We start from the raw sequence: 13,137 nt of genomic DNA on the forward strand, positions 1-13,137 counted from the left end.
TGGTGTGTGCCTGTTTTCCCAGCTACTCGGGATGCTGAGGCAGGAGAATCTCTTGAACCTGGGAGGCAGAAGTTGCAGTGAGCCAAGATTGTGCAACTGCACTCAAGCCTGGCGACACAGCGAGACTCTTATCTCAAAATAAATAAGTAAATAAATTAATAAATAGTGTGTGTGGGTGTGTGTGTGTGTGTGAGAGAGAGAGTGTATGTATATGTGTTCAAAGGTTGATGGAAGCTCATTACAAAAATCACCAAGGTTATATATGTCCTTGTCTCCAGGTTCCACCCCTCCCTTTCACAGCACTGAACCCTCAAAAAAGGGCTGAGAGAGGAACAAATTGCTTGTAATTATTTGAAATATAAGAGAACCTGCAACATGATGATAGACAAACTCAGATACATAATTTATGATATACATTACAGTTCCATTTTGTTTCTTGTTAAAGTTGATGGACTAAGAGTGAAAGAAAACTATCAGAGCCTAAAAGAAAAAAGAGGAGGAAGGAGGAAGAGGAGGAGAAGAAAAGGAAGACAAGAAGAGAGGAGAGGAGAAGAGAGGAGAGGAGAGGGGAGTAGCAAAAACTTTCACACAGACTAGAGAGACAGCTGATGGGCAGATAGTCAGGTTGGTAGGTTATTGCAATTTTTTTTTTTTTTTTTTTTTGAGACGGAGTCTCGCTCTGTTGCCCAGGCTGGAGTGCAGTGGCGGGATCTCGGCTCACTGCAAGCTCCGCCTCCTGGGTTCACGTCATTCTCCTGCCTCAGCCTCCGGAGTAGCTGGGACTACAGGCGCCCGCCACCTCGCCCGGCTAGTTTTTTGTATTTATTTTAGTAGAGACGGGGTTTCACGGTTATTGCAATTTGTACAAATACTTAGATTACTTGATGACATTGGTAATAAAAAAGACAGCTTTAATTTCAGAATCAAACAGCTGTTGGATCTTACCAAGAAAACTGGAGATACAGGTGCAGGTACTTCTCCATGCCCCAGTTTACTTTGGGTGTCCCTATTCATGCAACACCACCCAATAGCCTCATTAGGCTGTGTATACTTCAAGGATGATTTCTTTTGTATGTATTCCCTGTATGCAACGTTCCTCAAAAACATGTCTGTATTTTCTCACCAAACTGTATTTTGTTTTTTTCCTGGGGGAATTCCCTCCCTTTGTGCCCAGCTTGTGCTCTTCTGAGTTCCCAGAACCAGCTTCCCTTCTCCTTTGTTCGATTTAATAACTGCCTGACTTCCCATGAGCTAACTTTCTATTTCTACCTCTTGCACAAAGCCTTGCTTTTGCCCACCAGTTTGCAGAGCCTTCAGCCTTCTCTTGGTCTCCTGTGGCACCACAGTGTGTCCCTCTCAGTTCATCATTTACCGGTAGTCTGCTCTACAACGTCCCGGTCAGGATTTATGGGTCTCCTCAGCTAGATTGCAAGTTTCTGAATGGCAGGGATAAATGAAGTTCCCTATCTTTTATAAAAATGATTCCTATAACACATCAAATAATTTGTTGTATCCTCAACATATATTTGATGAATAAATGAATGAGTGAGGGAAGATCAGTTTTGAGCACCATCCGAGAGAAAATCTACCACTTCAAGATAGGATTATGCTTTGCTTTCTGGTATTAACACTTCAAGTGGTGATGTCAACGTTTGGGGTGTGCTACAGTTTAAATGTATTCCCTCCAAAGTTTATGTTGAAAGCTAATACCCATTGTGGTGGTAATAAGAGGTAGGGCGTTTGGGGGAGTTGATACGTTGTGACGGTTCCACTTTCATGAATAGATTAATGCCTTACAAAAGCGCTGAAGGCATCCAGCTTTGGCTCTTTTTGCCCTTCTCCTCTTCGTCATATGAGGACATAGCATTAGTCCCCTTTTCTTTGTTCTTTCATTCTTTGGCCATGTGAGGATGTGGCAAGATGTCCCTCACCAGACACAAAATCCGCCAGTGTCTTGATCTTGGACTTCCCAGCCTTCAGAACTGTAAGATAATAAATTTCTATTATTTGTAAGTTACCCAGTCTCAGATATTTGTTATAGCAGCACAAATGAACTAAAGCAGGGTGTATATGCTGGAGTTGGGGGAGGTGTTGTGATAGCGCCCTCTTCCCTGGTGAGAGCACCAGAAGGAACAAGGAATGGAGTTACTGTAGTCTTGTAAGGCCTGGTGCAGCAGCAGAGGAGTAGAATATGGTCCTAACTGTCTTGACAAAAGTAGTCACTACAACACCTCTTCCGCAGAGGGAATGCAAGAGCAACCTCAAGAGAGAAATAGATAGAGGGGAGAAGAAACTAGAGAATTTAGGAACAAGTGTGTGGGAGCTTGAGCCAAACACCCGACCTACAGTCTGGATGTTTAACTCCTCCAATTCCAGTAGGTATTGGGGAAAGTAAAGTTATTTACAAGTGGCTGGTCTTTAGTAACCAAAGCGGTTTACTATCTGATAATTAATAGTTAATATTTATTGAGCACTTACTGTGTGCTTGGTTCAGCTCAAGGCTCTTAAATATATTTTATATATATAGGTAACATTGTATAATTTTGCTCATTTTCAAGATAAGGAAACTGAGTTACAGAGATATTAAGTTACTTGCTTAAGGTTAAATAACTGGTAACTAGCAGAAGCAGCATGTGAACCCAAGTCAGAACAGAAAATCTATTACTCTGAATGTAGATTTAAAATGTGCTAGAAAGCTAACTGTGGAAAACACAGTGACAAATAAATGGCAATTAGATGGTAATCTACTTCTCCTCTCGGTTTTTCAGTCCTGCTCTACCAGATTTCACGATTAATGCCAAACTATAAACTTTAGGGATAGGCAAAACTATTGGCAGTTAGAATTCTTCAAATAGCCTGACTTTTCTTTTTTTTTTTTTTTTTTAATGTTTTGGGTTTGGCAAAGCCTCCTAATTCATTTTGCCAAGCCATTTGCTCCTTAATGTTTAAATCCCAGTGTATTTCAATGGAAATATAATATGTGTGCTCTGATTCATTTACACTTAAGTCATCAAAACTTCATTTGGTAAGAGTTACCTTACAGCCAAAGCCCTTTTCTCTGAGGAAGACATGTTTCCCTGACATCCAACAAGCAACCAACGGACCAGGCTCAGGATCTCTTCTAACGTTTAGCAAATAAAGCTAAAGCGAATTCTAAAACTGGAAAGCAAATCAACTACTGGGTTAATTTGCAGTGGCCACATCACTGGGAAAACCGCAAATGGACCATGGCCTTGTTTGAACCTGTGACCTATGGTGTTTTCTATTGATGCTTAAGTAAAAAAAGAAACAGTGTTAAAAAGAAGTATAGTCTGGGCGCGGTGGCTCACGCCTGTAATCCCAGCACTTCGGGAGGCCGAGGCAGGTGGATCACCTGAGGTCAGGAATTGGAGACCATCCTGGCCAACATGGTGGAACCCCATCTCTACTAAAAATACAAAAATTACCCAGGCGTGGTGGTGGGTACCTGTAGTCCCAGCTACTTGGGAGGCTGAGGCAGGAGAATCGCTTGAATCTGGGAGGCAGAGGTTGCAGTGAGCGGGGATCGTGCCCCTGCACTCCAGCCTGGGCAACAAGAACAAAACTCTGTCTCAAAAAAAAAAAGAAGGAAGTGCATAAAAAGAAGCATTTTCATACAAAAGACTTGATTTGTGTTCAAATCTACCTGAAATGTAGTCAGTTGTAAGGTAACTTAACTGTCCAAAATCAGACCCTTCCCCAAAACATCAAATTAATAGTTAAGTAAATGTTTTAAAAAATTGCCTTAAAATGTACAGAGAAAAAATGTATTCTTTTCACACTTAGACACTCAAAAACAATGTCAGATTCTAAAATTCAAAGTACTTTGGTTTATCCAAATAGTTGTCTAAGAATGACAATGGACATATTTTTCCTATTTTGTCTCAAATGAATACACAGGTATCTATTTTAATCCTATTAGGATATTAATCTTAAAAAAATGGATTGAGGTGAGCTCACTCCTGTTTATAAGACATCATTATAATTAGAATAAGAAAACTTAAAGAAGCATTAAATGACCAGACATTTTCATTTTCATTTGAAAATTCAGACATGGGGAAGTATTTATTTTTTAGAATGTAATTGTACAAAAGGAACACATGTCATTTATTCCATGTATCTTTCACTAAAGGAAAAAAAAATATGTCTGAGATTAATGACATGCAGGTTCCTAACCTAAGTTTCTGAGAGTTAGAGATGGCCTCAGAAGAAGACTTCAGCCCCACGCTCTGCTGTCTCACGGCTCCTCGGGGGTTTCAGTGGATAGTAAAGGTCCACATCTCCTCTGAATTCTGCAAACCTTCCTAGAGTGGCTTCATCATCCGACATTACCACCCCTGGGGTTGGCCTGAATTGGCGCAGAATCTAGCATTCCTTTTCCAAGGAGCCCAGTGCCTACCAAACTTCAGCCGCTCTTCTCATTTTTCCTGTCCTCCAGTGCAGGGTTATTGTACGGTCCGGGTGGTGGTGAGCACAGCTAACTTTAATATCATGGAGTTTTTTAGAAAATTATTTTTGTCTTTGGCTCAGTTAGACATTTGAGAAACAAGAATTCAGTTCAGTTATCTGTGCTCTGCTGTCGTCCCTTCACTGAGGCTGTGAAAGTGGAGCTGCTGCAATGAGGAGAAGCTGAGGTGTAGCTGGAATGCTAACAGGAGACGCGTGACTTCTCAGCTTTATACCATCGCTTTGATTATTGTTGTTATTATTTTATCTCCCATCAAATGTAAGGTTTATGAAAACAGAGGCTTTACTTGCTTCCATTGTTTCTGAAACTGCCTGACATAAAAAGGACTCAATATATTTGGAAAAAAGATGAATAAGTAAGTAAATAAATAAATACAGTTGGTCAATACCTAATCATGCACACTGACTTTTCAGTTTTCTATTTTCTTTAGGTCAAAAATAAGTTACTAATTGAATAATTCATGCCTTAGCTTATCCATGCTGCTATAACAAAATACCATACACTAGGTGATTTAAATAAATAAATCTATTTCTCACGGTTCTAGAGGGTAGGCAAGCAAAGATTGAGGTACCAGCAGATTCAGTGCCTGGTGAGCACCCACTTTGTGGTTCATAGATGGTACCTTCTCACTGTGTCCTTACATGGTGGAAGGGGCAAGGAGTCTCTCTCTCAGGCCTCTTTTGTAAGGACACTGACCCCATTCCCAAAGACTCTACTCCCATGACATAATTACCCAAAGGCCCTACCTTCTAATACCATCATTTTGGGATTTAGGATTTCAGCATATGAATTTTGTGGGGAACACAAACATTCAAACTACCGCAAGTTGTGTATTACTTTTTATGTCCTTGGGGGTTGCCTCCTTTACCTCTCCCTCTACATGAATAGACTTTATCTTTTAGATTAATTTTAGGTTTAGATTAGTAAAAAGCACAAAGAGTTACCATGTACCTCCTCATTCCACAAAGTTTCGCTTATGCTGGAGTACAGTGGCGCAATCTTGGCTCACTGCAGCCTCCATTTCCCAGGCTCAGGCGATTCTCCCGCTTTAGCCTCCCAAGCAGCCAGGACTACAGGTGTGTGTCATCATGTCTGCTAATATTTTGTATTTTTGTAGAGATGGGATTTCATCATGCTGCCCAGGCTGATCTCTAGCTCCTGAGCTCAAGCCATCCACCCTCCTCAGCCTCCCAAATTGCTGGATTACAGGGGTGAGCTAATACGCCTGACTAGTTTCCCCTATTATTAACACCTTGCATTACTGTGGTACATTTATTACAGTTGATGAGTCAATATAAATTATTATTATCTAAAGTCCATCATTTACATTGGAGATCCCTCATTGTGATGTATATTCTATGGGTTTTGACAAACGTAAAATGACATGTATCTACTACTACAAAATCAAACAGAGTAGTTTCACTGCCTGAAAAATCCTTTGTGCTCCACCTCATTATCCCTCCCTCACTCCAACCCCTGACAACCACTCATGTTTTTAGTGTCTTCACCGATTTTCTTTTTCCAGAGTGTCGTGTAGTTGAAATCATACAGTATGTTTGCTTCCAAGTTTTAGCCATTATGAATAAAACTGCTATAAACATTCATGTGCAGGTTTTTATGTGAACATGTGTTTTCAACTCGAATACCTAGCAGTGCAGTGACTAGGTCATATGTGCCTTCTTTACTGTATAATGCCCAAAGTGCCTTCTTTACTGTATAATGGTTACTTATTTAAATGCCTTCTAATTCACTTGTAGGAGAGTAATTAGAAAATGTTAACTTTCATGTCTCACTCTTTTTTTCTTTGTGAATTGCATAATTATGTGTGTGTGTCATAGTGTGTTTCACAATGGGAATGATGTACTCACAGCCCCCATGCCCTCCATCTTCCCTCTCCTCTTTTCTCTTTCCCTGTACTTCAGCTGGAAAATTAACAAGTATTTTAAATTTATTGCTAATAATTAGGGAGAAGCATTAGAAAAGTATAAGTGAAACTGTTTCATAGTTGATTACTTGTCTATTTAATAGCTGCTTGGTTTAATTTATGGTTGCAGAACATATTATAATTATTAAATTATTAGCATTTCGTTGAGCCTGAAAAAGCAATTGTGCTTATTCAACATTTATTCAGTAGCTACTTATTGATTTCCTACAATGTGTCACACATTACATATTTGTTCATCCTCTGATTAATAAGATTAAATGTTAGATTTTTGTAGGACCCTTTGTTATGCCCCCTGCAAAGCAAAACTACTGATTGTCATAAATAGGGATACAGGCTACTTGACTAGCTCAAAATGTAGTGTTTTATATGTGCCTCTAAGCATAGATAACATTCTAGTCTTTAATTAGCATAGGAACATTTCTTTTGTGGGTTACATTCATTTTTCATATGGAATACCACGTAGCCTTTTTCAGTGGCATTCAATTATGTGCTGTGCAAAACTGAGGATTTTCTTTGGGAAACTTCCTCCACTCTTGCTCTGTTGTTTTTCTTCCTCAGGTCACTCCTCTGTGACTTGTGTTGGCCTCTCTTCCTCTGCCTGCTTTTTAAATATTGCGTTTCCCATATTTCCTGTCTTAGTACTTCTATTCTCTCTCAAGATGATCTTACCCATTCCTCCAAATGTTGCTACACATTATAGAATCACTAACTTTGTTTTTAACCTGTAGATTCTCCCTCTTTCTCATCCTCTATACTGCAATTACAACTGCTTCTGAACGTGTATCTCTGAGGTTCCTGCAAATGGCACATATTTAACTGGTCTAAAGCTTAACTCATCACCTTCCTCTAAATATATTAGAAAATATTCACTAGTATGGATGTACACATTTTAACTTATTGATGGGCATTTCAGTTGTTTCCCATTTTTGTTACTAAAAAAATTCTTAAATGAATGTTGAAATGTACAATGTGCATTTATTTACAGGTTCGATTTATAGAAGTAACATTATTAAGTGGAAGGTGTTTACATTTAAAAGTTTAATGGGAAAAAGCATAAAAAAGCCCATGTGGGATAACATGCCACCCCACTCCAACTAAAAGAAAAAAAGAGAAAAATTAATAAGTATTACTTAATTCATCTCCAACCTACCTCCATACTCTGGACAAAATACTATTTTTATGGTTTTATGGTATATTTGACTAGAGAAAAATAATATTCCATTATAGATTTAGCTTATGTTTTTCATCTTGTGGGTAGTTTTTTACATTTATTTAAAATAACTTTAAATGTTTACCCTTTTTCCTATTTGGTTGTTAGTTGTTGTTTTCACTTTGCATAACCTTTTTGATCATTACATATATTAACTCTTTGAAACCTTTAAGAATACCTTTTTCACAGTATTTCATTTATATTTTGCAATTCGTTTTGGCTTTTTTTCATATAGTGTTTGTTAAATTTTTATGAAATAAGATTTATTTTACTCTATTTTAATAGCTTTGGTATCAGTGTTGTACTGGATTTACGAAAGAATGTGAAAGTTTTCCTATTTTTCAATATTCTGACATAGTGTAAATAATATGAGAGTTACCTATTTTTAAAACCTTGGTAGGAATTATATATCTTGCTCTTAGGGTCTGTTATTTTTAGAGGAAGTAGGTTTTTAAATACTTTGTCTATATTTGTTGGTATCTTTACATTTTCTAGCTCTTGCTGCACAGTTTTGGAAAAAACCTTTAACCTTAATTCAGACTTCCAAATATAATTGCATACTTTTTTGAACCAAACTATATCTTATATTTCTTTTCATTCTTAAGCATTTGCATTTCCTCACTGATTATCATTTGGATTCTGTGAATTTGTGATGTCTTTATTTGTTTAAATTAACTATGTTTTTAATTTTTTGACATTTTCAAAAGATCTGCTCTTGGAATTACTATATATTTAATGCTATTAAAATTCATTAATTCTTTTTTTTTTTTTTTTTTTGAGATGGGTCTCATCCTGTCACCCAAGCTGGAGTGAGGTGGGGGATCATGTTTCAGAGCAGCCTGAATTCCTGGGCTCAAGCATTCCTCCCACCTCAGTCTCTTGAGTAGCTGAAATTACAGGAACATGCCACCACAACAGGCCAATTTTTCTATTATTATTATTATTACAACAGGCCAATTTTTCTATTATTATTATTATTATTATTGTTTTGTAGAGATGGGATTTTACCATGTTGCCCAGGCTGGTCTTGAATTCTTCTATGCTTTTGGTTGATTTTGTTATTTTTATCAATCTTTATTTAAAATCATATTTATCTTTTATACTTCTTTTATTAATGTAAATGAGTAAAGCTATTTATCTCCTCTGATTTTTCTGTATCTATTAGATTTTAACAGATAGGGTTTCCATTGTCAAATTCCATGTATTTCTCACTTTATTCCCACATTGACATGGTATTTAAGAAAGTATTTTATTTAAAATTTCCAGGTGAAAGGTTATGTATTGTCTATTTTAACTCATTTTGGTATTGATTCCTACTTATATTTTTTTATGGTCAGAAGAATATTTACACCATTTCTACTCTTAAAAAAAATGACCGTGTTCTAGGCTGGGTGTGGTGGCTCAAGCCTGGAATCTCAGCACTTTGGGAGGCCAAGGCAGGTCGATCACCTGAGGTCAGGAGTTTGAGACCAGCCTGATCAACATGGTGAAATTCTGTCTCTACAGAAAATACAAAAAAATTAGCTGGGTGTGGTGGCTCAAGCCTGTAATCCCAACTACTCAGGAGGCTGAGGAAGGACAATCGCTTGAACCTAGGAGGCGGAGGTTTCAGTGAGCCGAGATTGTGTCATTGAACTCCAGCCTGGGTGACAGAGCAAGACTCCATCTCCAAAAAAAATAAATAAACAAATAAAAGTCCATGTTCTTTATGACCAATTTTTAACAGTCTCTTTTTGTAACTTTTGAGTCAACTCTCAATTTTTCCCCCAACCCCTTTTCCTTTCCTATACCAAGGGATGTGTGGGAGAATTACGAAGTGTCCTGAAATAATGACAGTAGGGTATCTGATATGTGTGTCACCATTTGTTCTTTCTGACCTTCAACAAGGTAAAGATTTGTCCTCTAAGTCTTCACCATTAGCCTTGGTCTATTAGTTTTAGTGCGTTTTGCTGGAATTTATAGTCTTCTCACGGCCTCTACTTGCTTCACTCACATACACTTTCATCTTTCTCATAACCACTAAAAGATCTAATTGAAAGTGACTTGTTTAAATACCAAATGTTTTCACTTATAAGTGGGAGTTAAATGATAAGAACACAAGGACACATAAAGGGGAACAACAGACACTGGGGCCAATTGGAGGGTGGAGGATAGGAGGAGGGGAGGATCAGGAAACAAATAACTAATGGGTACTAGGCTTAATACCTTGGTGATGAAATAATCTGTACAACAAACCCCCATGAAACAAGTTTACCTAAATAACAAACCTGCACATTTACCCCCAAACTTAAAATAAAAGTAAGAAAAAGGAAGTGATTTGTTTATTGAAATTGGTTTACTCAACATATATACTGAGAGAGATGAACAAATAGAAACATAAATGCATAGGATGGATGGATAAGTAAATTAAAATAAGTATGGATCCATGTTAGCAATTAATGTCAATGCACTGACATTCAACATGGCCCTGGAGTCCCAGAGTAGCTAAGTCTGTGGGAGGAATCTAGAGTATGGGCCTACAGACTTCAGCTCAGACCAGCAAGTTGCACAAAAAACACTGGGTAATTCTAAAACACTTTCAGCAAGGTGTGGAAATAGTTTTAAGGACCAGTTGAGGAGTAAGCTTTCCCCAAGGAAAGGAGGATGAATAACATGTGGGTCTAAGACATAAGGATTGTTGCAGGACTATGGACATTGGCAGCAGATTGGGATTGAGGCTACTGTGCAAGACAGGAAGGTACAAGCTGAGGCCAGCAGGGACGGATGAGTACCAGAGAACGAACACAGCTCTCTCAATGCCAGAACAATTCACAAGCCACCCTGCCTACCTCTGCTTCCTCACTAACTATCCTTTTAACCAGGATCCTACCTCACTCCCTTGTCCTGGAAATAGGGGAAAGAGAAGGGAGAGCAGGAAACAAATCCATGAGGAGTTCTATGTTATATGCAGTTATCCAAAGGACATTGGATATATATCCATTATTATATATTTGCAGTTATCCAAAGGACACTGAGCTCTAATAGGATCTGACTGAATTACATTAAAGTAGCAAGGTTACATTTTCTGTTACAACTGGAATTGATGTCTTATGAACAAAGTGACTTTTCAGATATTGAGATATAAACAGAACTGCTTTTCACACATCTGACTTTCTGACTGTTTAAAGTACATGCCCATGTCACCCCTCTGGATGTGTGACCCACTTTGGAAAAATGCATGTTCTGTTGATTATCTCAAAAATCTGCAGCAATGGAATTACAGTAGTCCCTCCCTCTTTATCCACAAGGAATATGTTCCAAGACCCCCAGTGGATGCCTGACAGCATGGACAGTATTGAATTCTATATAAATATTATGTTTTTTTTCTATACACATCAACTTTGCTAAAGTTTAATTTGTAAATTAGGCACATAAGGGATTAAAAACAATAACCAATGATAAAACAGAAGAATTACAACAATACACTGTCGTAAACACTATGTGAATTGATCTCTCTCTGTCTCTATCTCTCTCTCTCTCTCTCTCTCTCTCACTCTCTATCACTTAAAATATTCTATTGGCGGGCCGAGCACAGTGGCTCACGCCTGTAATTCCAGCACTTTGGAAGGCCGAGGTGGGCGGATCACAAGGTCAGGAGATCGAGACCATCCTGGCTAACACGGTGAAACCCCGTCTCCACTAAAAATACAAAAAAATTAGCCATGCGTGATGGCGGGCGCCTGTAGTCCCAGCTACTCAGGAGGCTGAGGCAGGAGAATCACGTGAACCCAGGAGGTGGAGCTTGCAGTGAGCCGAGATCATGCCACTGCACTCCAGCCTGGGTGACAGAGTGAGACTCAGTCTCAAAAAAAAAAAAAAAAAAAAAAAGAAAAATTCCTATTGGCTGGGCGCGGTGGCTCATGCCTCTAATCCCAGCACTTTGGGAGGCTGAGGCAGGTGGATCACAAGGTCAAGAGTTCGAGACCAGCCTGGTCAACGTGGTGAAAACCTGTCTCTACTAAAAAATACAAAAATTAGCCAGGTGTGGTGGCATGCATCTGTAATCCCAGCTACTTGGGAGGCTAAGGCGGGAGAACTGCTTCAATCCGGGAGGCAGAGCTTGCAGTGAGCTGAGATTGTGCCACTGCATTCCAGCCTGGGTGACAGAGCAAGAAAAAAAAATCCTATTGTACTGTACTCAGCCATTTCCATCTCCAAAAAAAAAAAAAAAAAAAAAAAAAAAAATCCTCTTGTACTGTACTCACCCATTTTCAGACTGAGGTTGACTGTGAATATCTGAAACTATGCAAAGTGAAGCCATGTATAAAGGGATGACAACTGTATCTCCTCCACTTTTTTCTAGTCTCAATTTTATGGGTCACCAATGTCTCAGTCTCTCTTGTTAGAAAGCTTGGAATTACACTAGAATATTCCCTCATTCTTCACATCCAATCTTTCATGAAGTTTTATCTCACAAATATTTTCCAAATATAACCTTTATCTAAGGTCTCTGTGACCGTCATACTGTCTCAAAACTTTGTAACCGCTACTCACTATTCTCCCTTCCAAAACTTTTCTTCTCCCATCTGGTGCTAGGTATCTTTCCAAAAAAATAAATTTAATTTTCTTTCTCCTCTATTTGCAACCCAAGATTGCTTTTTTCTGACCACAGTGTAAAGTTCCAACAACTCACCATGATGTTGAAGGCCTGTCACCACCTGCCTGATGACTGGTCTCCTCCATCAACACCCAAGGATCCCACACAGAAAACTTCTCATCATTCCTCATCTGCAAAACATATTAATATTTTCTGACAACAGGGCTGTCTGGCTGACGAGTTCTACAAGGCAGATCATCTGCACTGTCTGTTCCATTTATTTAATAGTTAGCCAATGTGATCTGAAGTTTTGTAGATTTACTAAAATAAATTTTTCATTTTTAATTTTTTTTTTTTTTTTTTTTTTTTTTTTTTTGAGACGGAGTCTCGCTCTGCCGCCCAGGCTGGAGTGCAGTGGCCGGATCTCAGCTCACTGCAAGCTCCGCCTCCTGGGTTCACGCCATTCTCCTGCCTCAGCCTCCTGAGTAGCTGGGACTACAGGCGCCCGCCACTGCGCCCGGCTAGTTTTTTGTATTTTTTAGTAGAGACGGGGTTTCACCGTGTTAGCCAGGATGGTCTCGATCTCCTGACCTCGTGATCCGCCCATCTCGGCCTCCCAAAGTGCTGGGATTACAGGCTTGAGCCACCGCGCCCGGCCAATTTTTCATTTTTATCAGAGTAATATAGACATTTCATTAAAAAGACAAGCATTATTGAAAGGCTCCTGTTAAAACAGACCAAGAATAAGACAAACAGCGTCCTTTCAGTCCTGCTCCACAGAGGAAACCACTTTTAACTCTCTTCTCTGTTTGTTGTTATTGATCTTCATTCTTATACCAATGCTGGATAACTGTGACGAAACCACTGCCTTTACCTGCATCATTGCAAAATAATAATCACAACATTTTTTATTCAATGAT

This window comes from Macaca fascicularis, chromosome 8, assembly GCF_037993035.2.
Source record: "Macaca fascicularis isolate 582-1 chromosome 8, T2T-MFA8v1.1".
In the NCBI taxonomy this organism is placed as follows: domain Eukaryota; kingdom Metazoa; phylum Chordata; class Mammalia; order Primates; family Cercopithecidae; genus Macaca; species Macaca fascicularis.